The following is a 24,931-nucleotide window of genomic DNA, read 5'->3' as shown; positions in this document are numbered from 1 at the left end:
GGCTCTGCGTAACTGGCAGAAAAGTGATACTTTTATGACAAGCCAGGACTAGGCAAGGTGCGATTAAATCAGACTAAATGCCATTTAGGTTATTCCACTCAATGCCACTTCTTAAATTTGCAACCTAGGCGCCAGCATAGAGGGATTTTGTATACTCCCTCTAGGGGTTGATTGCAACTCTTACAACTACAGCATGGCCCCGAAGGGGAAATAATCGCTACTTATTATTAAGAAGCGCAAATTGTCAAATTGCATATTTGCAACCATTCCCACAAATGAGTAGATGCTGAGGTTGGTGTCTGTTGGACCTGGAGCAATATTGGGTCCAGTGTTATCAATTACACTCGCATACCCACAGACGTGGTGCCTAGCTTCTAGAAGGGGGATGACATCTATCAGTGGTCGCAGGAGTATGAGAGAGCTCTGGCAGTGCACAGAATCCCTGAGGAGGACTGGGGAACTGGCCTATGGAGTTATATTCCTGAGATTAGGAGGGATGCCCGCCTGGCCCTAGAAGGGAGTCACAGGCAGAGATACACCCCCATGAAGGAAACACTGATAAGAAAGTATGGATTCACCCATGAAGATTATAGGTTGAGGGTCAGGGGCAGCCTGAAACTGTCTCACCAGTCCTGGGAGGAATTTGTGGAGTATTTTTGCAAAGCACTGGATGGATGGGTGAAGGGTAGGAATGTAAATAATTTTGAAGGGCTGTACAAACTGATTATCATAGAGCATATGTTCCGTTATTGTTATCTAGAAGTACGCCAACACGTGTTGGAGTGTACGTTCTCTGTCCCAAGGGAACTTGCAAAGGAGCAGCTCTGGGTGAATGCCAGAGGGTATGGGAAGGCATTTAAGAGTTATGCTATAGGGAGTGGCTCAGGCTCCCCCCAACCAAGGGTGGGGGGAGGTACGTAGTAGCCCAGACAGGTCTCAGCGTAGTGAGATGGGTAGAGGTCACAATGTCCCTTCTCAGAGAAGGAGGAGAGGTGGCAGAGGCCCATGGTGCCCAAAACCCAGTACCAGAGCCTTGAGAGTACCCCGAGGCGACACCAGAGAGGGAACCTAGTCTGTGCAGTGAGGGGGACCCCATAGTGTCAGGAGAACTTGGGGCGGTGGCTGACACATGCGCCTCACCAGTTCCGGTGTCTGGCAGTACCACTCTGCAAAGGAGGGTGCAGAAGTCTAGATGGAGTGTTAGGAGGGGATACAGTACCCAGTGGGAGTATCAGTGGATCAAGGGTTGCCTGGGAGGACTCCATACTTTGTGAAATAGACAGGGGTTGGGAGACCATTGCCAGGCAGACTCTTACACAACACATTAAGAATGTGTATCCCTTGGCACATGTTCAGCCTAAGGGTACAGACCCGGAACTGGTGGGAGAATTGTACAGGAAGGGTGCCACAAGTGCCCTGACAGTACTGGATTAAGAGGTACCAGCCCCAAAAGGAGGGTGCATAACCCCAGAAGGAGGGGCAGGAGAGGAAGGACTTGCCCCTGACTGCTGTTGAGCTTGAGGGTACAGACCCTGGGCAGGGGGACCAGTCTCAGGATACCACCCCAGAACTGGTGGGAGGTGAAGTGGAGAAAGGATGCCCCACTGTGAGAAGCCACAGAGGACAGAGACCCCTGGATGAAAGGAGACCTTGCACTTCACAGGTGAGGTATGCTGGTGAGGAAAAGGTTACCTAAGAGGGCCCTGAGAGTATGGACAGAGGGATCCAACTGGGTTTAGAGAGGTGTAGAACTGGCATCAAGGTATTGATAATTCTACCCTGGCTTTAGGCTGGAAGTGGGTTGTGTTGAACCTGACCCTCTGGTCCTTTCTGCAGGATTATCCCCAAATACTTTGCCATCCTTCGCCTATTTTTCTGACATTTTTATTGGCTTTAGGACTCTGGGCGCTTTACCAATGCTAAACAGTGTTAAAGTGCATGTGTTCTCTCCTCTAAACAAGGTATGATTGTTTTAAAACCTGTTTGGTATATTTGATTTACTTGGAAGTCCCTTGTAAAGCAGTATCACATATAACCAGGACCTGTACATTCAATACTGCTGGCCTGCAGCACTGCTTGTGCTACCCATAGAAGTAGCCTTTCAAACCGGTCTCATGCCTGCTACTGCAAGGCCTGTTTGCGAAATGTACTGCTATTTTGACTTGGCATTCAAAACTACCTGCCAAGCCTTAAACTCCCCTTTTATTACATATAGATCACCCCTAAGGTAGCCCCTAGGTAGTCCTATGGGCAATGTCCTGTATAGGTAAAAGGTAGGACATGTGCCTTTATGTGTGGCATATCCTGGTAGTGACAAACAGCCCATTTTGTTTCTCACTGCCATGAGGCCCACTCCTCTCATAGGCTAGCATTGGAAAATGTCCTTATATGTTTTTAAGTTGTAATTCCTAATGAGGAAGGAGTGGCATTCAAAATAACATGAGAAAATGAACTGTCACATGAATACAAGGTGCACTAGTAATTTCAATAATTTGTATGCTAAATATTTGGTTTACAAATAAAAAATGTTAATGAAATCTAATAATAAATCTTCAAGAGCAAATCTCAAATTGGCTCCCACAATTAATGATTACACAAAATTTCACAAAATTAATGATCCATTAGCTTCACGTTTTATTGAACAATAAATCTGTATGCACATTCATTCTTTGAATCCCAAACTCCATGTAGTGTTACATATCCCAATGCATTTCGGGAGGACCCTTCATCAGGGGAACACTATTCAGGTATGAAGCGACATTTACTAAAATGTGTAAAGAGGAGACGATCCCACTGCCTTGTGTTGCCAGTTTTCCTAATTCCACTCCTACCACCAAGGAGTTAAGTTGGTAGCACAGATCCAGTTGCCATCGAGTTGCACAGAAGCTCACAAGATTCCTTCCTTTATGCCGAACTCAGCAGAGCTTCATTCTCGACTCCCAAGGAATTGTTATCACCAATGTGTATGAACCGCCTCTCGCCTCCTCCGTCTATGCCGTCCACCATCCATATCAGTACTTGTGTCAGTGCCTCAGTGGCACTTTCCCATACCATGATTCCCCATCAGTGTTCATGTGCAAGTATTGGTGCCCCAACAATTGTGTACCCCTGGTAGTTTCCCTGTGTCCGTTTTGGTGCTCTTCTGCCAGTGACCCAGTATCAGTGCCTCGTTGCCGGTCCTCAGTGTTATGTCACTTCCTAGTGTTAGCATCAATGTGTTGTAGCAACCTGCATCAGTCCCCCAGTACAGGTGCTCTTGCGTCAGCATCTCAGATTAGTATTTGTGGACTTGTCAGTGTTCCTTGTCAGCATCCCCATAACAGAATTAGTGCATGTATCACAATATCTTATTGTTTCCCCTGTCAGTTTTCTAGTATCAACGTCAGTGCCCCTATTTCTCTATCTACCAAATGTTCCAGTGTGAACGTGTCCATGTCCATCTCAAAATTAGTGTCTCTATTCCAGTAGACTCATGTCTCAGTGTGGGTGTTCCCAGGTAGCATCCCTGTGAAGGTAAACCTTGGCTGTGCCCAGTGTCCTCGTAAGTGTCCAAGCATCACTATCAATGTCAGTGACCCTATGTCAATGTTCCTCTACCAACATCCCAATGTCAGTGACTCATAACAAGAACTAGAGGTCAGTAACCCAGTGTGTGCAGTGGAAAGCAGTACAAATGAAAAGTGGTGTGGTGGTCAAAGGAGGCGCAGAGGGTGTGTGGGAGGGGAAGAGCAGGGTGGTGGTTTAAATCATAAAAAATTAAGACGTACGTAACCTGCCAGCCGCCTCGTGCCTCAGTATTCCTTTGCTTCCTGGTCTCAGCAGACACTGGGAAAGCATCAGAGACCCCCTGTGGAATCCCTGCTCTGCTCTCATGCTATTACTAAGCATGAGAGAAGCGTGGAGATTGGCCTGAGTAGGCTAATTTAATAGTCCCTCAGGCAAAGGGAGTCTGTGCTGTTTCTCCAAACCAGCTGTGCAATACAGCTGGGTTGGAGAAACCTTTTTTTTTTTTTAAACCTTTATTTGGAGATAAGCTAGAGACAGCAGCAGTGCAAATATGGTACATACAAATGTACAAAGACAGTGCAATATGGCAATACATTCAAAAAGTCCAGGGTACAAGTCGAGACATAGTACAGTGTATACAGTAATGGAGAAGACATATAGCAGGCACAAACGCGCATCATGATGCGTATCCATACAGAACAGCAGATGGTGGTAGGGGTATAAACCTTTAGCGCACAGTCTTTGTGGAAGGGATAGACGCATCGTATCAATAGACGAACCAGCCCCCAAGCATTATGTGGGTCGTAGAGGCCCCCTCCCCGACCATCATCGATAAGAAGACAGGCAGCGGCCCATCACCCCGCACACAGGAGTAACACAATAGGGCATACAAATTCCTCACCGTAACAGAAGTAGGAGATAATCACCACCCCCACCAAGGCTAAAGACCTGGAAGGTGTCAGTGCAGTACATCAAGCTCTCATGTCGGCGTCAACCAACCCCAACCCGGTCCTCACTTTCAGAATCAGAGTCCTGCACCGCCCTAGTGAGGAGGTACACCTGTAACGGGCTCCAAAAATCCTTAGGCCTACATCTCACGGGCATCAGCTCCGCATATACGTTATATTGGTCCTGACAATAAATGAGATCACGTAACCAGTCCCTAAACTGTGGCACCCTGCCCCGCCCCCAACAACAAGCAACTCTGCGTTTAGCCAACAATAAGGCCACATCAGCAAATCTACGGTAGAGGGCAGGTACCTCCTTGGTATACCACAGCAGGAGGACTAAGGGGTCGAACAACACTCCATCCTCGGTCATAATCTGAAGAGCAGCATGGACCTGCACCCAGTACTCCAAAACGTCCGCACATTCCCACGCCAGATGCAGGAAGTCGGCACCCTCTGCCCGGCACCTAGTACATCTATCGTCCTCCGACAATCGAAACCGAAGTTTCCTTGCAGGGGTATAATAAAACCTCTGGACGAATTTGTAGTGTATAATTTTCAAACGGCAACTGGAGGAGACATTAGCAGTAATACCACAGCAGTACTTCCACTGTTCGTCAGTGATAGTAATGCCCAGCTCAGCGTCCCATTGCCCCGCACCCGACTGGCCGGGACAGCACGTTGCCGCCGAATGGCACCATATAACTTCGAAACCAGATGACGTCCATCAGAGACTAGTAGTACGTGGAGTGGTAGGGTTACCTCCGGTTCCGCAGGGAAATCCGCAACAAGGTACGCAGGCCTTGCCTCAAGCGAACATAATAGAACAACTCCAAAGGGGAACAGACGACCGCTCCAAAAAACTGAGCCCGGGTACGAAAAGTGCCCTCGTGAAAAATGCCACCCCAAGTAAGGATCCCAAGCCGCTTGCAAAGTCGCTGAAACCCCGTCTCCTGTAACAGAGACAAAGCAGGGTGATATGCTAGGGGCAGTGCAGGCGAGTAGAGAAACGAAACACCCAGTAGACGCGCCACTCGCTTCCAAGCATCTACCGTGCACGTCACCGTCGTCTGGTGTGTGTCCACGTCGGCCACATTGCCCAGTACCAGTCCCTCCAGCGGAAGCGGGTGGGCGACCCAGTGTTCAGCCGCAATTTGTGGCATAAACGGCGTGGGACGCATCCAATGGTAAGCTTAGTGCGTTTGAGCGCTTAAGTAGTAAAGTTCAAAATCAGGGACATCAAAACCCCCATCGGCATAGGGCAGCGTTAAGGTAGCCCACGCCACTCGTGGGTGTTTGCCCCCCCAAAACAACCGGATGAGCTCCGAGCGGAGTCGACGAAAAAAATAAGCTCCATGGTGATACGGAATATTTTGAAAAAGATACAGAAAACGGGGCAAGACCACCATTTTAATAAGGGACGCCCGACCAGCCATGGACAGAGGCAACGACATCCACCTCGTGACGTCATCCGCCAGCTTAGTAATAGCCACGCCATAATTAAGCCTGATAGTCTCCTCTCTGTTCAACGAGACCACAATACCGAGGTACCGTAGCTCCGAGTCGCACCACTCCAAAGGGAAATCCAAAGGAAATTGACGAACCGCCGCAGTGAGCGGGAAGAGTTGGGACTTCTGCCAGTTGATATGTATCCCGGAGACACCCCCAAAAGCAATCAACTCTCGCAATAGCGCATTAAGATTCGTCTGTGGATCTTTCACATAAAGTGTGACATCATCCGCATATAACGAGATTCCGACTTGGCGTTGGAAACAGTTGAACGCACTCTGTTGGTGCCGTTGGCGGATCCGGCAGGCTAGGGGCTCTATGGCTATGGCAAATAGGAGGGGCGAAAGGGGACACCCTTGTCTGGTCCCTCTAGTAAGAGGGAACTGGGGAGAAAGCACGCCGTTCACCACCACTCTCGCCACCGGGTCAGTATACAATAGTTTGACCCAAGATATAAAGATTCGGGGAAATCCCATCCTGCACAAAACATCAATAAGGTAACCCCACTCCACTGAATCAAACGCCTTAGTGGCGTCTAAAAAAACGGCGGCCACCGGAAGCTCCGGAGCAATAGTCGGGATAAGGGAAAACAGAGTACGTAGATTATGGGAAGTCGCTCAGCCAGGCACAAACCCAGACTGATCAGGCAGAACAATAACAGGCATGAGCTCAGACAGTCTAACCGCCAACACTTTCGCAAGAATCTTGACATCACAATTAAGTAATGAGAGGGGCCTATAGGAACCCACGTCCAGGGGGTCCTTGCCCGGTTTGAGTAGCGAGGTAATGGCGACCTCCCTCATAGAACACGGCAGCCGTCCCTCCTCAAGGGACTCCTCAAAAACCTCGCGGAGAACAGGAGCCATAATATCTACGTAACATTTATAGAATTCAGCAGGAAGGCCGTCCAAACCAGTGGCCTTCCCGTTGTTCAGGGACATGATGGCACCCCTGATCTCCTCCACCTCGAGAGGCCTGCCCAAGAACGCCCTATGATCGTCCGACAGCCAACAGAGCGCCAAATCATCCAGGAATCCGCCATATCGAACCTCACCTGACTGCTGCGTTGTGTACAATTGGGTGTAATGAGAAATAAATGTCTGCTGAATCTCCGCAGTATCCCTACAGTGAGTGCCATCTGGCAAGACCAGCTCCAGCACGTCTGAGCTAAACCTTTGATGTCTAGTAAGCGCAGCAAGGACCTTCCCAGGCCTCTCTCCTTCACAGTATCTCCTCGCCGTCCAATATTTCCCCCTATGCTTAGCCTCCCTGGCAGCCTCTTCCTCATATTCTGAGAGCTTAATCCGAAACTGGCCCAAGAGGTCGGGATCAGGACCAGCCTGCAGTCTACGCTCCAAGTGTCTTAGATCTACCTCTAAGCCCTCGAGAGTCTGAACTATCGATTTAAGCATTCCACAACTTTTGGAGATAGTGACACCCCGGATCGTAACCTTAAATGCCTCCCATATCATCTCCACACTATCAACAGATCCTTTGTTCCTTGGAAAGAAAGCTTCCACCTCCTCGCCAAGTTCCTCCTTAAACACAGGGTCCAGTAGGGCAGAAGGGAAGAGTCTCCAGGGTGGGCGTGGTCTGTGCAGCCCAGGTATAGAGAGCACAACCTTAACCGGGCAGTGATCGGAGTATGTCCTAGCCAGGTGTACCGCCTCCCGCAGTCCCGCTACCAGCCCTCTGGAAAGGAAGACATAGTCCAGCCTCGCCCATGAGCGCGCGTGTGCAGTATAATGTGTACCCTCTTTAGAGGTTGGATGGGCATACCTCCGCTGTCGATCAACCCAGCTTCCTCCACAATACCCCGCAAAGCATCTCTAGCTTGTACATTGTACTGAGGGCTACCCTCCGACCTATCCACCAGAGCCTGAATCGCAAAATTGAAATCCCCCCCCATACTATATGTGAGGCCTCCACAGCAAGCACGTGGCCCCATAGGGTAAGGAAGAAAGCTGGCATATCAATGTTAGGTGCATAGCAGTTTACAAAGAGCACAGTGATCTGCCCAAGCCGCCCCCACAACAACACATAGCGCCCCTCAGGATCCGCCATGGACCCCAATTCTTGGAAGGCGAGCGATTTCTTAACAAGGATAACAGTCCCACGTGCATAAGAGGAGTACGATGCAAATGTCCTAACCGCAGCCCACCTCCCACCAAACCTAGGAGCGGGCACACGCCGCAGATGCGTCTCCTGCAGGAGAGCCACATGTATTGCATGCCTATCCAAATACTGTAATACACTTCGACATTTCCTGGCATCATTAAGTCCCCGGACATTCCAAGACAATATTGAAATCTTATCCATAGCATCAGTCGACATCAGCCATAATCAAGGTTCCATAGGACCCAGAGAGACGGTGCACCGTCCCGAACTCCCAGTGCAAGACAGCGAAAAGCCACCATCACACACCACAACCGCACCAACACACGCACTCCACATGCATCCCAGCCATCTCCAAACCAAACAACCAGAGACCTCCCTCCCGGTCCCAAACAACACCATCCGTGCAACAGGCACGCGGATAACACAAAGTGCAACGTGCAGCACACACACCCCGCCCTTTCCACAATACTCACGTGCGTCCCCGGTGCAGCTCGCTCTCGTCCTACCACTACACTGCAACAGCGGTCATGACACTCAGGCACAATGAACACGTGTGCACACTCCGCAGAACCGAAAAGGTCCGGCATGCCAGAGGACAATATACTGCAGCGGCCACGTGCCAATATCAGTGCAAGCACACAGCAGGAGCAGAGATCGCCACAATCCCAAGGACCAGTCCAAACACGTGCCGCCAATTTAGTTCCCCCCCTCCCACCCACCTGATGAAACCCCAACTATCAGGACCCCCAGACACCCTCCCCCCTCACCCCCAAACATCCGTCCAGCCAACCAACAAAGGACTCGTACCAAGAGACCAAGCAATAGTGGGGCATACCCTGTGGGGTACCCACTAGAGGTGCCCAGCACCACTCCCACACACCACGCCATTCTCCGAGCCAACGGGCTCACACACGGCCCAGGCGCAGTGCGGGGGTGGGTGCCCGGAGCACAACAAAGTCGTCAACCATCTTTCCCTTACTGACCCCCAGTAGCTGCGCCCAATAACAAACCAGTAACCATCATGTTCATCTCCCCACAGTACAAGGCAGGGATTGCCGAGGTCCCAGGAGCATTCAAGCGTCTCGTCGAAGAAAAAACACCACACTCAAGCGTCCTCCTCCTCTCCCGCCGATCGGTGGCCGTCAGGGTCCCGCCCATCCCGTCGGTCCGCTGCAGATCGTTCCCTCCTGAGGCGCTTCACAAAGTCCTCTGCATGCTGCGGGTTCGTGAAAAAATGCTGCTTTGCCTGATGGGTCACCCTCAGTTTAGCAGGATAAAGCAAAGCGTAGTCCACTTGAAGATCACGAAGTTTCTTCTTGACCCCTAGGAACTTACGACGTTGGTCCTGCACCATCGGTGTGAAGTCAGGGTAAATGGTGAAATTCACCCCCTCAAACGAAAGGGTGCGATTAGTGCGTGCCGCACGGAGGGCTGCGTCCCGGTCACGATAATTCAGGAGTCGTGCAATTATAGGGCGCGGCGCCGATCCAGTGGCCGGCTTCGGCCCAAGGGAACGGTGCGCCCTCTCCACAATGAACTGCGCAGAGAATTCCTCCGCACCAACGGCACCAACAAGGAGCCGCTCCACATACGTCTCCATTTTCCCCACATTCGTCGTCTCCGGCACACCTACTATGCATATGTTGTTACGCCGACTCCTCGCCTCCAACTCCGCATTCTTGGCGGCGATCACCCGCAGGATATTGTCAATTCTCGCCAACTGGGTGGTATGGGTGGCGGCAGTATCGTCATGATCAGAGATGCGCTGCTCCGCCGATGTCAGGCGTTCCTCATGCACATCCAGCTTCTGCACCACTGCGTCCATGCGCGACGATAGCTTGTCTACTTTATCCACAGTAGTGGCAAATCCCTGCCGCATCTCCTGCAACATCTGCTGAAGGTCGGGGGCTTGCGGCTGTAGCCCCGCATCGGCGACGGGAGGGGGGGGAGAACGCGAGCTCCCGGCCTCCTGCACCAGGCGCGTACCCCTCCTGGCCACCACCGAGTCAAAAGACAATTTGGACTGCTTATTGTCCGGCTTCCCCATGACAATCCGCTCCCAGCACGTGGCAGCTCACAAAGCGACCACAGTCACGTCGCAGGTAGTTTCCCAGCAAGGTCCAAGGTACCACAGTCGGGGGCACGAGCAGGCACGAACACCCCGCCACTCCCGCCGAAATAATGGCTGCCGCTCACCGCGGGCCGAAGGCGCAATCCCTTTGCGCTTCAACGTCAGGATTCGGCGTATCTTCCACACCACAGCTCAGGAACAGTTCGCAATAGCAATCGGCACAATCTCTCGGCACAAAGGAGTGCTCAGCAGCGCGCCCAGTAGTCAATCGGGACCAGAGGGGGAGGGGACCCGGGCCTCCACCCCACGTGCGAAGCCTCGGACTGGAGTAGACAGGGACGCCGAGCTATGGAGCACCCGACTTCCAGAGCGCCAGTCGGGGAAAACTTTGAGTCCTCGTAACTTCCGTCAGCAGGCACCGATCAGCACAGGAGTTGGACCAAACGTGGCCAACAGTTACACCAGCAAGAATCCGGGGTCAGATCAGGGTATAGTGATGGTCAGCAGGATCAATATGCGGATAAAAGCTCCGGGCGGCAGGAGCCTCACGGCAGTGCGGCCATTCTGCAGTGCGCCCTCTAGCGCCCCTTGGGTTGGAGAAACCTAACTGCACATGTCTGTTTGGCCGGCCTACGTCGGCCGACCAAACAGACATGCGCACTTAGAAGTGCACATACCACTCCTCCTCCCTCCATGACCCGGCCTGCCCCTCTCTACACATGCGCGTTCAGCCAGCGGATGAAAAATAAAACTGTAGTTTCTCTAGTCAGTGCCCCTGTGTTAGTGTCCCTGTGCCATTTCATTGTCCTGGTAATATTGAGTCCAAGCATTAGTATTTTAACGTGAGTGTCCTAATTTCCGTTTTCATTCTCCCAGGATCACTGGCTATTGCCACTGTCTCAGCGTCAATGTTTGTGGTCCCATTCAGCCTTCCAATGTCACGGTTTCCAAAACAATATCCACATGTACATGTGGTGCCCTTGTTTTTGTGTCCTTCTGTTATTGTTTACCTTGTAATTGCTAGTGCCCCTTTGTCAGCGTTCCAGTATGAGTGTTTTTGCTCCTGTGTCAGTGCCCTACTATTAATATTTGTGAGCCATGTCAATATTTGAGTTTCTTTGTCCCTATAGCAAAAGCCTTTGTCAGTGTTGGTGTCCGTGTGTCAGCGTTCTAGTATCATGTCCCATCAGTAGTATCTCAGTATCAGTGTCTCCATGTAACTAACTTTCTGTCAGTGACTGTCAGTATCCACATGTCAGTACACTAATTTTTCGATCCTCCAGTCAGTGTCTCGATGTCATATTACTTCATTGGGATTGTGTCTTATGGTCAATATCTTTGTGTCATAGTGTCTATATGTCAGTGTCCCAGTGAAACTCCTCCATACGGCTTTCCCAGTTTTAGTGATAGTTCCCCACATCAGTGCTCCAGTATCATTGTTGTCATGTCAGTATTGGTGCTCATGTTTCAATGATCCTTGTGGCAGTAACCTATTGTCAGGGTTGATTTTTCTTTGTCATACTTGTGGCAGTGCCTTTTTTGCCAAAGCCCCTGTGTTAGTGTTCCTTTGTTAGTGTCCTCGTGTCAGTCTAATTAAGGCGATGTACCCATGTCAGTTTTGGTGCTCTTGTGACACTATGCCGGTGACCATGTTAGTGCCCCCTTATCAGGGGCCTTATGTCATTGTCGGAACCGGACCCCTGTGACGGTTTTCTGGTATCAATGTGGGTCTCATTCCTATGTCCCAGCCAGGATAAAGATGGATAGTTCTGGTCAGGTCCAGACTGGCCGTAGCGGGTATTGGGCATTTTCCTTTGAGGCTGGAAGGGTGGGGGCGGTTTTGTAGAAATGGCGGATTTGTTTTGTTACTGGGCTGGGCGGTTTTTCAGCGTTGCTGCAAAATCAGATCACAATAACAAAAGCAGCAGTGCTTCACCCTTGCACCCCACCCACTCGCCTCCTCTGAAAAAGGGATGGGGGGGGCTGACCATACAAAATTGTCAGTGCTGCTTTCGGCTTCCAGTCCGGTCCTGGTTCCGGTGATCTAAAGAATGGACTTGGGGTGATAAGTATTTCAGGAAGGATAACTTGACAAAAGGTGACAAATATTGGGCAGATTTCCTAAATTTTAGCACAACACATCACAGCAACCAAAGTTTATGTCACTATATTGCGCAAGTACTGGAAATATCCCTGTTGGAAATGACCATCTTTTGCATGGTATCCTCATATGTTTTTCTTTACCATTTTTAATGGCTGTAGAGCTCTGCACTTTACTCCTGCTGTGGGTAAAATGCCTTCGCTCCCACTTTTAACATTATGAAATCTGCATACCCATGATTGTCATATTTAACTTGCCAATAAGTCCTGTGTATATGGCACAGAAGAGTGCCTTGGACTTGTAAGTTAAGTGTCACAAGTGGACTGCAGCACCCAGTGTGCCATACACTACAATGACAGTGTAAACACGACTGCATGACTACCATCTGTAGTCTGGTTGTGCAGTTTTAAAACTGCAAATTCGACCTGTCAAAATGACTGCTTTTGGCAGACCTAAACCTTCCTTTTAAATATTAATAATCCACTCCAAAGTCAGCCTTCCTAACCATAAGGCAGGGTGCATGGTATTTAAAAGAAATGCATGTAAAGCTTTAATGTCAAATATGTCCTTTAAGTGAAAAGGCCCCAAAAAGCTATTTTCACTGTAGCAGGGTTGGCTGTTCCATAGGAAAGCTTTGGGTACAATATTAAATTAAATAATGGTATCTCTGGATAAGAAACAATTACAAAATTAATTCTTGTTTAAAAAAAATATTTTTTATAATCCCAATTCACTGGTGAAGACAGATTTCGAATACATATTTTGAAAAAGGTACTTTTAGAAAGTTATCTTTTCACTGCAGAAAGACTCATATTGCCTATTTGAATGATCTGTAACTGTTACCTGGCAGCTGAATAGCCCCCATCATAAGGTGGGAACTTGCTCCCAGAGCTGAGACAAAGCCCTTGTGCATGGAGAAGTGTTCTGTTCCTCTGGCAGGGTGACCATCTTACCCAGGGACTTGATTGATTTCAAAGTGTCCAATCCTGTCACAGGCAAACCTTAGCTGACACCTATGCAGGACCCTGCCGCAGTCAGCCAGACACCAACCCCAACTCGTTCTGCTTCCAGAACCGGTTTAGAGTGATCAGAGAGGAGAGATTGCTAATTTCCCTGGTCACACCTCTGGGGTGTGTACAGGAGCTTTGCACAGGGGAATTAAGGTTCTGCCACCTTAGTTTTAGGTAGAGGAGCACTGCGTAATTGTTTACAGTAGTGCACACACAAAATGTGGCAAACGAGGGTAGGGTCACCCCTGGGAACTTTTACCTCATTGGTTAGGGAGTGGCCAGTGGTTTGTTCCACCCACAGGCTGGTGCCAGGCATAACTGTGGCACCCTCCTCAGAACAATTTCGGGACCTGCGAATGAACAGAAGAGGGCTGGACCTGCTGACTGTATCACAAGAAGAGCATAAAACCGGACCTGCTCTCCCTCATGTTCCCTGGACAAAGACATGGACTCAAAGTGTCATATAGTTGACCGCCTGTTCATGCTACGGGAACACACTAAGTTACAGAAGGCCTTTTTCTGCACCTGTCCAGCTGACCAGTTCCAGCTAGACCTGATGGGACCCTGCTGCTGGCCTCTGCTGGATTGAGACTTGCTCCCAAGTATTGTCCCACAGGTTCAGGGCCCTTGGCTGATGTCAAAGTGCACTCTTCCAAACTTTTCCTAAAACCTGAGACGTAAAATATTTTGGTTCCAAAGATCTCCAAGGGACCAAGACCGGCCTGTGAAGATGTGTTGCAGCTGGGCCAACGATCTAGGTTGCTCCTATGCAGAGCTTTCCACAACAGCAAATGTGATTCAACGGGACCTCCTGGAGAAGGTATCTGGCCTGGTGGAGCATTTTTCGGGCACAGCCTGCTGCCTTACTCAGCTGAGGATTTTTGACCATTCCAAGCCCAAAAGTAATACTTCTGACCATGTCGAACCTGGTTCCTATATCCAACTTGCAATCCTTTGCCAATGGCCTTAACTTGCACCTAGGTACCGGTTTAGAACAACAGAATGGATTTACGACTACTAACTGTACGTCCGCACTCGAGCCGGAGATTCTGGCTCGGAGGCAGAGATTCCGGCCCGGACTTTCGGCCCAGACGTGGGACTTCCGCCCCAGAGGTGGGACTTCCGGCTTGGAGGTGGGACTTCCGGCCCGGAGGTGGAGATTTCGGCCATGGCTAAATCTCCGTCACGGACAGAATCCCCACCTACGGGCCAGAAGTCCCACCTCCAGGCCGGAAGTCCCAACTACGGGCCGGAAGTCCCACCTACGTGCCGGAAATTCCGCCTCCGGGCCGGAATCTCCGGCACAAGTGCAGACGTAAAGTTAGTAGTCTTAAATCCATTCTGTGAATGCCAAAAGTAGCAAGTGCATTCTGTGAATACCAAAAGTAGTACGTTTAGGATGTTGTCTTAAGTTAATTCTGTGAATCGGGCCCATTGTCCTTAAGTTAAGCTTGACTTGTCTCTGCCATAGCTACCAGGAGGAAGGAGTTCAGGTTAATTTGTTGCCTTTAATGGTTCTCCACGACAAGGATTGTGGTTATTTCTTAAGGTGGGTACTCACCCCCTCAACTATTACACCAATGTCTTACAACACCGTCTATTACAAACTCTCTGCCTAGACAGTTTTTATTACATTCCACATGTTGAATGTGTATTTCCTGTACAGTGCGGCACAGATGCAATGAGTCCAACTTAGCGTCTTGTTCAAAGAGGCATTATTTTTTATGCAAAGCCCGGCCTGGTAATCTACATAAATCAGGCTATGTGTCCAAACATGGCAGTTTGCACAGTAACACCCAAGTACTAGCCAGATAACTTCCCCTTGATGGAAAGTGGTACAAAATATCATAAAGCTCAATGTGCACAAAGCACGGGTCACTTTTCCAATACAAGATACCTTTGTGCTGGAAAGTAAATCCCTTTCCCAGACTTTGTTGTGGCAAAAAGTCCTATTAAATATGCCTTAATATTTTTCTTTGAGAGATTGCAAGGAAGAAAGAATGAGATAGAGTAATGCCCGCTATGAAAACGGAGACTTGACAACATACGTTTTACTATTTCTTAAATTACAGTCACTCCTGCAGCATTATCCTCATATTGTCAAACTTTTTGTAGATGACCATGTAGGACAAATTCCATATGTCACTTAAAAAACTAAGAAAAGCATTTGACGTTTACGTCACAGTGCAGAGCAGGACTTTACATTTGACTTGCATGCTGAACATATTCTGGGGTGAAGGAAGTAGTAACATGAGCTAAGCTTTTGTTTTGAAAACTATCTCTAGCCCTGTGAGCCCTGTCTGCTGCCAGTTGCATTTTGGGAGCCAAGCAATAATATGGGACTGCTTGGCCCCTCCAGCCCTCCTCCCCCACCCGTAGCTACAGACCTGGGAACCAGCTTAATGATAGTATATGTTGAGCTATCCAACACAGTGATTGCATATATCATTATTGTTACCATTTGGACCTCTGAAATTGTATCTGTGGCAATTAATTTTGTGCAGTGCTTGAAATTTCTTTTCTTTCCAGTTATCTTTCTAAGTAAAGGTAGCGGCTGATCAATGCATTATTAGCTGGTGTTTTCTGCTTAATTGAGTTCCAAGTCTGTGCCCCGTGTCACCTCCCTGACTAAGCCTTGGACCGCTGTTTCTTATACAGTGAGCTCCAGGGCAATAGGAGTAAAAGGCTCCTATGTTCACAGTGTGAGCCCACTAACAACCCTTGAGACAACTCCATACGTTTCCAGTGCCCATGCACTGTCACTTACTCATTCATCTGTATTTGCGCTCACTTACACAACCTAAAGCTGACTCATTGTCAAATTCGCCCACTAACACATCCACAAAAGTCACACACAAAAAACAGCTTGCAAAACAACTTAGAATCACCTTCACTCAAGAACTAGCCAGAACTATTGGTTTTGTCAATGCTGGATACAAATGGAGGCCATTTTGCAGCTCGCGTGAGGCCTTGTGGGTGCACCAGCGCCTGAGAGGTATTAGCATTTCTTTTCAGACTGTCCTGTGGTGTGCTTTATTTCTGATTAAAATGGAGACTTCTGTGTGGAATCTGATGCGTGTCCTTTCTGAATCACGACCAGCTGCTCGTTGTTCACTGCCAGTTACTGCACAACAGGGCGGTAGGAAATGAACATGGTAATTATTCCTGTTTACAAATGGCGGTAGTTTTTACCAGGGCAGCTAAATACGTGGAGCGAAGCGCACAAACAAGACATAGAGACAGATCCATCCTACCTAACTGGAATACATTCGAGTGAAGGTAACCGTGCTAGCACGTCATCCTTTAACGTGCATTCTGAGCTGGAATGAGGGCATTTCTAAGCAGCGAAGTGTCCTGTTGTTTATTCAAACGAGTTGAATCCTTCCATGTAATTGCTGTCAAATTGAGCTTTTAATTCTATAATTAAGGCAGAAACTATCCAAAAAATGTGTCGCTGAAAAATAACCAGCGGGAAAGTAAACCATTCTCTGAAATATAAAAGCAATTATAGATGAAATAATCACCCCAAAACATCTGGATCTAGAGTGGAATGACGACAGCGTGCGCATGGAAGCGCATCTAAGGGGTCTTTATGATGGACCCAAACCTCGGCATACATTTGACATATTGTTTAAAACCCCAGGGAAAACCACTGCTCTCATGAATGGCTTCTTGACTTTAAAGTTTTGGTCCTGATTAAATTACTATTATGTTGAGGAAAAACATATTTTACAGCTACCAGGCCCAAGTCATTTAATACAAGCATTGGAAATGCAATAGGTCTCGCATTAGGAAATTTTGAGCTATTGGTCTTATAAATGATTTTTTTTAATTTATGTATTACTTTTTAAAATAGCTAATTTAATAGCTTTGTCATTTACAATGCCAATAGTTATAATTTTTGCAAATGTGACACCTATAGCATTTATAATGCAACATGTTTTGTATTTATGTGACTTAGCTGTATTGATATTACAAATAACAATGGCTTTTAATTTTTTTAAATAATGAATACTTAAATAATTTATTTAATTTGTAATGGCAATAACTTAAACTTTTGTAAATAACTTTTGTGAAGATTATGTTCAGTGTTTTTTATTGTGACGAAAATCCAAGAACAGAAGTGAAATATTAACATCTTTTTGTGATTTGTAATAAAGCGTAACAGCTTGAAACATTGAAAGAACATATTTGAACCAGTGATGCTGTGGTGGTGCTGAGTGATGCTGTGGTGGTGCTGAGTGATGCTGTGGTTGCGCTGAGTGATGCTGTGGTTGCGCTGAGTGATGCTATGGTGGTGCTGAGTGATGCTGGAGTGGCGTTGAGTGATGCTATGGTGGTGCTGAGTGATGCTGTGGTGGTGCTGAGTGGTGCTGGGTGGTGCTGAGTGATGCTGTGGTTTCGCTGAGTGATGCTGTGGTTGCACTGTGTTATTGCGTGCTGAGTGATAATGTGGAAGGGAAGAAAGAAAGAACGAAAGAAAGAAGGAAGAAGGGAGGAAGGAAAGAAAGAAAGGAATGAAAGGGAGAGAGGGAGGAAAGGAAGGAAGGAAGGAATGGAAGAAAGAAAAGGAAGGCAAGAATGGATGGAAAGGAAGGAAGGAAAGGAAGGAAGGAATGGAAGAAAGAAAAGGAAGGCAAGAAAGGATTTAAAGGAAGGAAGGAAAGGAAGGAAGGAAAGGAAGGAAAGAAAAGAAGGAAAGAAAGGATAAAAGGAAAGAAAGAAAGGATTCTAATTGCAAGTGTCAACATGAACAGGCTTATTTTGAAGATGTAGTTCCCAAATTTGAGATTCCACGACAGAGAGGGGCTGTGAAGGACAGAGAGGCGACAGGCAGAGGCCACGGGGACATCAAAGGAAGGGAGGGAGGTGAAAAAAATGTGACACCTATTGCATTTGTAATGCAATATGTGTTGTATTTACGTGACTAAGATGTATTGATCTTACAAATACCAATGGCTTTTTTTTTATAATGAATATTTTAAAAAGTTGTGTCGAGTGCGAGAGCACTAAGCTGTGTAGCTCAAACACTTCCAAAAAGGCAAACAGCTCCTAGGCTAGGGTTTTAAGGGCAATGCAAAAACACCACCAAGACGACATCCAAGTATTGATGTAAGCAAAAAATATAGTGGAATAGTTGCATGAATTTATAATTGAGCTTAGGTGCGGCTTTGTGAACCTAAGGCTACTGGAGAGTAAACATCAAAAACGTGCTATGACATTAGTTCTGTAAGAAACGATTGCAAGCAGGACTGGAGTCTTGATGTTTTATACTGTGTTAATGTCATTGTCTGTTTACATGGATCCTGCCGTTAGTTTAAAAAAGTGCATGCATGTTCACCCAGTGGGCCAACCTTATATTGTTTGTCTCTGTGCAAAATACCAAGTCTCAGTCACAGAAGTGTGTATAAAGCGTTAGTGTCGTATGAGGAAGAATGTACAGAGTGGCAAATAATGTACTGAAAGAGGATAGTGGAAAATTAGAATTAAAATGTCGCCATATCTCAAAATTTGGCACGTGATACAGAGACAGCAAGAAGTGGAATGGAAGTATGTTTATTTTGTGTTTGGAAGCCACGCAGATAAAGGGGTGAGAGAGAAAGCCTCCAAAATAGTATAAGAGTAGAGTTATTGCAGTATAACGAGAATTAGAGAAGGAAGAGATAGGGAAGCAGAGAGATTATAAACTATTGCAGTGTGTGATGTTTTAAATCATGAACGGTTTAAAGTTGCTAAATTGAAATGCCATATTTAAAAACGAAATATACTGTTAAATGTGCTTTCGTACCGACTTTAATTTCAATATAGTAAAAGGCTGAAAGTATTCCACCATGTTTATAATAAAATGTGACCACGCTAACAATACTGTCTAAGACAGTATCCTTTAAAAAGTACGTTTTTTTTTCTTCTTTTTCTGGTTCAAAATGGTACGAGTAAAGCGTGAATTAAAGACATCAATAAAGGCGGATGTCTCTGTGTAGCTTGTGCTCTCCTGGCACCTCGGGTCGGTTTAGTGTTAACACGTAATTGACAAACCCATTGTCAAGCAGGATGTCTCTGTTGTTGCCCACTGGCACCTGTTGTCTGTTTCAAGCAGAGAGGAAAGAGCTGGAGAAGGCGGATGCACGCGCTGCTAACGGAGAAGGGAGGGGTACCCCCATAAGAATGGCTCTGTCTGCCTTGTCCCCAGTGGCGCCAGTTGCCGGTTCCAAAGTAACACTTGCTTATTATTATTTTAATAATTGTAGCTGCGCAAATGAAAACTAGATTACAGTGTAATCAGAATGGTAAAAGGTAACAATGAAGAGCATGCTTCAGCTTTGTGCTGGGAATAATTTCAGTGCCACAAAAGGTCAGAGCAATATGTGAGTTGATGTCTTCGTGTGGGCACCTAGTATACAAACGGGCCACAAATGAGGAAATAAAATGATCAAATGAATATTGCCTTTCTATCCTGCAATTCATTTCTGGGCACATTATCCAGGCAACATCTCTTACTGTCTAGTTTTTCAGTAGACTATTTGTTCTTCTTCGAAAATTAATTATTTCTTTACTTTAAGTGTATAAGCAGTTCTCATCATAACAGCAATAATAATAGAAACGTGTGTAGATTTCTTTGTTTTACACAAATACACATTTTGTAATAAGCAATGGCCCAGAGGCGAACGACAGCTGGCAAGACCTCTCTAAAGAATACCATTTTTTTTTTTTTAAAGGAACACTAAGTGTTGGAGAGCAACAAAGGAGCAGAAGGGGGATGGGGCGGCAGAATGGATAGTCGGCGGGTTGAGGGAGCAACAGAGGTGCTTGAGACTGACCAGCTGCATGAATAGGACAAAATTATTAGCAGAACTTTAAAAACTGTAACATGCTCCCTGGAAAATGCATTTACAGTGAAGAATGTTTGTGAATGTGCTTGGGTTAAGTTTAAGTGAACTTTACGTGACCCTTCATTGAAGTTACTGGCTTTCTATAAGATAAGAGTGCCAGACTGCAGAAGGAAATAAAACAAACGAAAAGGGCTATAAAGGGACAATGGAGGAACGAGCCAAGTATACAATAAATAAAAAATAAAAAATAAACAAGGCACAAATGAATAGAAAAGGCGCGCCGCGCGATGCGTGGGCAGAGAGAAGGCAGGCGCTGGAGTGGGAGGGGGTGGGCTGCCTGCAACTCGAGCGACCATATGGAGAGGGAGGGGGTGGGCTGCCTGCAGCCTCAAGGACTATATGGAGAGGGAGGGGCGTGGGCTGCCTGCTGGGAGAAGCTTGGGGCACACTATGAAGAAAAGTCGGTCTAATTACAGATCGAAAAAGTAAGACATTTTGGAAAATACACCAAGAATTGACGTGTGTGCAGGTTACAAAAACAAACAAAGTACAAGGAGAGGTATAACGCGGCAATAAATGGCAGGCACTGAAACGGAAGAGAAGAGCAAAAGAAACGTGCTGGGAGGAGAGATGGGGGGTGGGGGTCTGGAGGCCTCGGGGCACGAGTGTGAAGCTCTCTCGGCATTGCTGTGGCGGCGACCATATGGAGAGGGAGGGGGGTGGGCTGCCTGCTGGGAGAAGCTTTACACCAAAAAAAAATTGACGAGTGTGCAGGTTACAAAAACGAACAAAGTACAAGGAGAGGTATAACGAGGAAGAGAAGAGCACAAGAAACGTGCTGGGAGGAGAGATGGGGGGGTCTGGAGGCCTCGGAGCACGAGTGTGAAGCTCTCTCGGCATTGCTGTGGCGGCGACCATATGGAAAGGGAGGGGGGTGGGCTGCCTGCTGGGAGAAGCTTTACACAAAAAATTGACGTGTGTGCAGGTTACAAAAACAAACAAAGTACAAGGAGAGGTATAACGCGGAAGAGAAGAGCAAAAGAAACGTGCTGGGAGGAGAGATGGGGCGGGTCTGGAAACCTCGGAGCACGAGTGTGAAACTCTCTCGGCATTGCTGGTACAAGGAGAAGTATAACACGGAAGAGAAGAGCAAAAGAAACGTGTTGGGAGGAGAGATGGGGGGGTCTGGAGGACTCGGAGCACGAGTGTGAAGCTCTCTCGGCATTGCTGTGTCTCTCTCATATGAAGAGGGAGGGGGTGGGCTGCCTGCTGGAAGAAGCTTGTGGCAGACAATGAAGAAAAGTCGTTCTAATTACAGATCAAAAAAGTAAGACATTTTGGAAAATACACAAAAAATTGACGTGTGTGCAGGTTATAAACGAACAAAGTACAAGGAGAGGTTGGTGTTTGAGTGAGCAGCCTTTGACGTGCGAGCGAGTAGGAGGGAACAGCAGGGGGCGGAGCTGATACCTTACAAAAGCTGTTTGCGGCACCAAGCTGGGGAATTGATGCCTGGCGATGTGCACGCGCTTTTTAGGTCAATGCGCTTGCGCATTGATCTAAAAAGCGCACAGGCGCTGCATTAAATCGCCATTTTGGTTAACTCTGGATAAGCCCCTATATCTCTCGCCAGCTCGAATGCGCAAGCGTATTGTCAGGCGAGACTTAAAAAAATATTTGAGTTTAAATAATTTGTATTAGTTTCATTAAATAGATCTTAGTGCAATATAAGCAGGCATAAAATACAGATAATAAATGATGTGCACTAGATATACAGTAATTTGTTTTAAAAAGGTGCACACATCACTATAATGAATAGATTAAAAGAGAGTACTGACATTCTAATTGAAAATCCATTTACTTTCCAAGGCACTAGTCCATCAGCTTTGTAGTAGTTCACATCTCGCTTTCCCCATAGTTATTAATCCAGGATTTTACAGTCACTGTGTATCACCAGGAGTAGAATACCATGTACTGTGCATGAAAAGTACACTGCAAGTTATCTCTCAGGGTCCTCTGATGTTATAAGGGAATGAATTGAACGTTCAGCCTTGTTCCCCTCTGTGTGGTTATGCTAATAATGTACAATATGAAGCACTTTATACCATAGATGATATGGGGCATTACCACAATGTTTTTTAAAGTTATAAAACACATGTGAGCCTGGAATCTCTGTAAAAGAACATATTGTCTTATTATAATTAAGTTGTGACATCACTAGTCACCAGTAATAAGAAAAAAAGATAGCTACTCAACTATAATAATCTAGTATAGTTAGATTTTCACACAATACCTACTGCAAGTGCCAACAAACAGTGTGAAAAGCAGAAAATGGTTCATAATTACATCTGACTAAAAACAATGAGAACAAGAAATAGTTTTTCAGCTCTTCTGAACAACTCTGTTGAAAGGAAATCTATATATGAAGTAATGCTGGTTCTGTCGGGAAATAAATTGCTTTCCTCACAACTGAATATAGGACAAAATTAGCAAACAAAAACAATTATTCAAACATTTGTGCCGTCACAGTAAATGGAAAAAAGGGAACAAAGAAAGAACACATCAGTTATGATTCAATCAGAAAGAGTATATTAAAAGAATGACTTTTTTTTTTTACATTTTACAGTGTATTGATGACACTAGTAGACTGTCACAAATAAAAGAACAAAACAGCACAAGTGCTGAGGTGACAAGGTTAAAAAAGGGCTGGTTTTGGACAGGATATATACAGTGAAGCATATGCTGGTTTAAAATGATCATTTCCGATTACATCCCTCCCTAGGTGCATGAATCTCTGCACCACTTGGGATTAGAAATTCCTCATAACGTGGAACTGGGAGAATAGGGTTAGGATTTTAACAAGAACGTCAACGTTTCGACCTCGGTGTGTGCAAATTGTCAGTAGTCAAGGCAGGTCTTCTTTAGGACAGAAGGATCAGAGGAACAGCCTGAATAAAGGTGAAATTGACTGTCTTTGAGGTATGATCCACCGTGTGGCTAGATTCATAAATGCAATGAATCATGCAAGATCCTGGTTGTAATGAATGAGTCTGGGGTAGCGAATAATCACTTCCAGAAGTGGCATGGTTGAAAACTCTCCTGGCACTGCTCGTGCAATGAACTGGTTCATTTGCACTAACCTGGGTCGAAATGTCGACGCTCTTGTTAAAATCTTGACCCTATTCTCCTTGATCCATGTCATGAGGAAATTCTAATCCCAAGTGGCACAGAGATTTATGCACCTAGGGATGGATGTCATTTGTAATGATAACTTTTTAACCAGCATATTCTTTATTGTATATATCCTATTCACAACCAACACTTTTTGCACCTTGTCACCTCAGCACTTGCGCCGTTTTGTTCTTTTATTTGTCACAGCCTGTCAGTGTCATCTATACACTATAAAATGAAAATGTAAAAATAAAAAAGTAATTTTTTCAATATACTCTTTCTGATTGAATCATAATTGGTGTGTTCTTTCTTTGTTTCTCCTTTTTCCATCTACTGTGACGACACAAATGTTTGAATATTTGTTTTTGTTTGCTAATTTAGGCTTATATTCAGTTTGGTAGGAAAGCATTTTTTTTTCCAACAGATCCAGCATTACTTCATATCTTCACACCCAGGTTCTGAGGGACACTGGATTACCCCATTAAACTAGACAAAAGGAACGCTATAGAATATAATTGTAGTTCATGGAAGCAGTTTTATATTTTGCACATTAATAGTCCATTATATGAAAGCAAAAGTCACTCAGCATTGTCCCACACTATGAATTAGAGCTATTTTATAATGTACTAAGTATAATATATTTGCAATAAATTGTTGGAGTGCCTAATGTAGCAATTTTGGTGCGTGACTCAACATTTGTTTATCATATTCGTGAGAGAGGTGTGGTGCAGCGACATGAGCGGCTGACTCAGGAGCACAGGGCTCAGTGGGAAACAGTGTTTACAACGCTGCCATTACATTGCGTTCCTTTTACAATGTGGTCGTTACAATGACTGCGTTGTTAGAAATGCGATACTTTTACATCGCAAGTCACTAGATAGACTTGCTCTAGGGGGCGCTCTAACCTAAGGAATAGCATAATTTACTTTTCCAACACCTTCCCTACTATTGTGCATGTTGGAGTTGGAATAGTAAATTACACTATTCTGAAGTCCAGTGCGCCCCCTACAGCAAATCGATCTAATGAATTGCGATGCAAAAGTATCGCGTTCTAACAAAGCGGTCATTGTAACAACTGTGTTGTAATAGAACGCGATGTAATAGCATGCGTAGTAACATGCTATATTCGGCTCACAGTTTGATCACTGGCGGCAGCTTAGCTCATCATGGGCCAGATGTAGGTAAATCATATTTACCGACTCTGAAATACCGAATTTTACCGATTCGGTATTTCAGAGTCGGTAAATATGAAGGGGGGAGATGTAGGTATTTCCAGATGTGGAAATACCGAATCGTTAAAATTCGGTATTTACCGAATCGGTATTCCCTATTGATTCCTATGGGCTGTGAAGCCCATAGCAATGAATGGGAAATACCGATTCGGTAATTACCGAATCGGTAAATACCGACTTTTGCAAGGGTGCAGGGGGTGTCACTTTGACACCCTCTGGCACCCGAAAAATAGGCATGTGCGCCACGTGGCACACAGACATGCCCTAAGGGCATGTCTGTCTGTCACATGGCTAGGTGTGCATGCACACCTGAATTCGGTATGTTAACACCCAATTGGATTGGGTGTTAAAATACCGAATTTGTAGGGCCTTTGGGACTCAGAAGAGTCCCACCTACATCTGAGATTTACCGCATCGGTAAAAATACAGATTCAG

The 24,931-nt window shown here is 46.3% G+C and overlaps 1 protein-coding gene across 1 annotated transcript in view; it reads right to left on the bottom strand.

Annotated features, from left to right (window-relative positions):
- Positions 1–24,931, bottom strand: part of NRIP3 (nuclear receptor interacting protein 3) — a 274,148-nt gene that overhangs the window by 152,163 nt on the left and 97,054 nt on the right. The window lies entirely within an intron of this gene.

This window comes from Lissotriton vulgaris, chromosome 2_1 (genome assembly GCF_964263255.1).
Source record: "Lissotriton vulgaris chromosome 2_1, aLisVul1.2, whole genome shotgun sequence".
In the NCBI taxonomy this organism is placed as follows: Eukaryota; Metazoa; Chordata; class Amphibia; order Caudata; family Salamandridae; genus Lissotriton; species Lissotriton vulgaris.
Note: the sequence above shows the minus strand (reverse complement) of the source record. Positions and strands in the feature narration are given on the sequence as shown.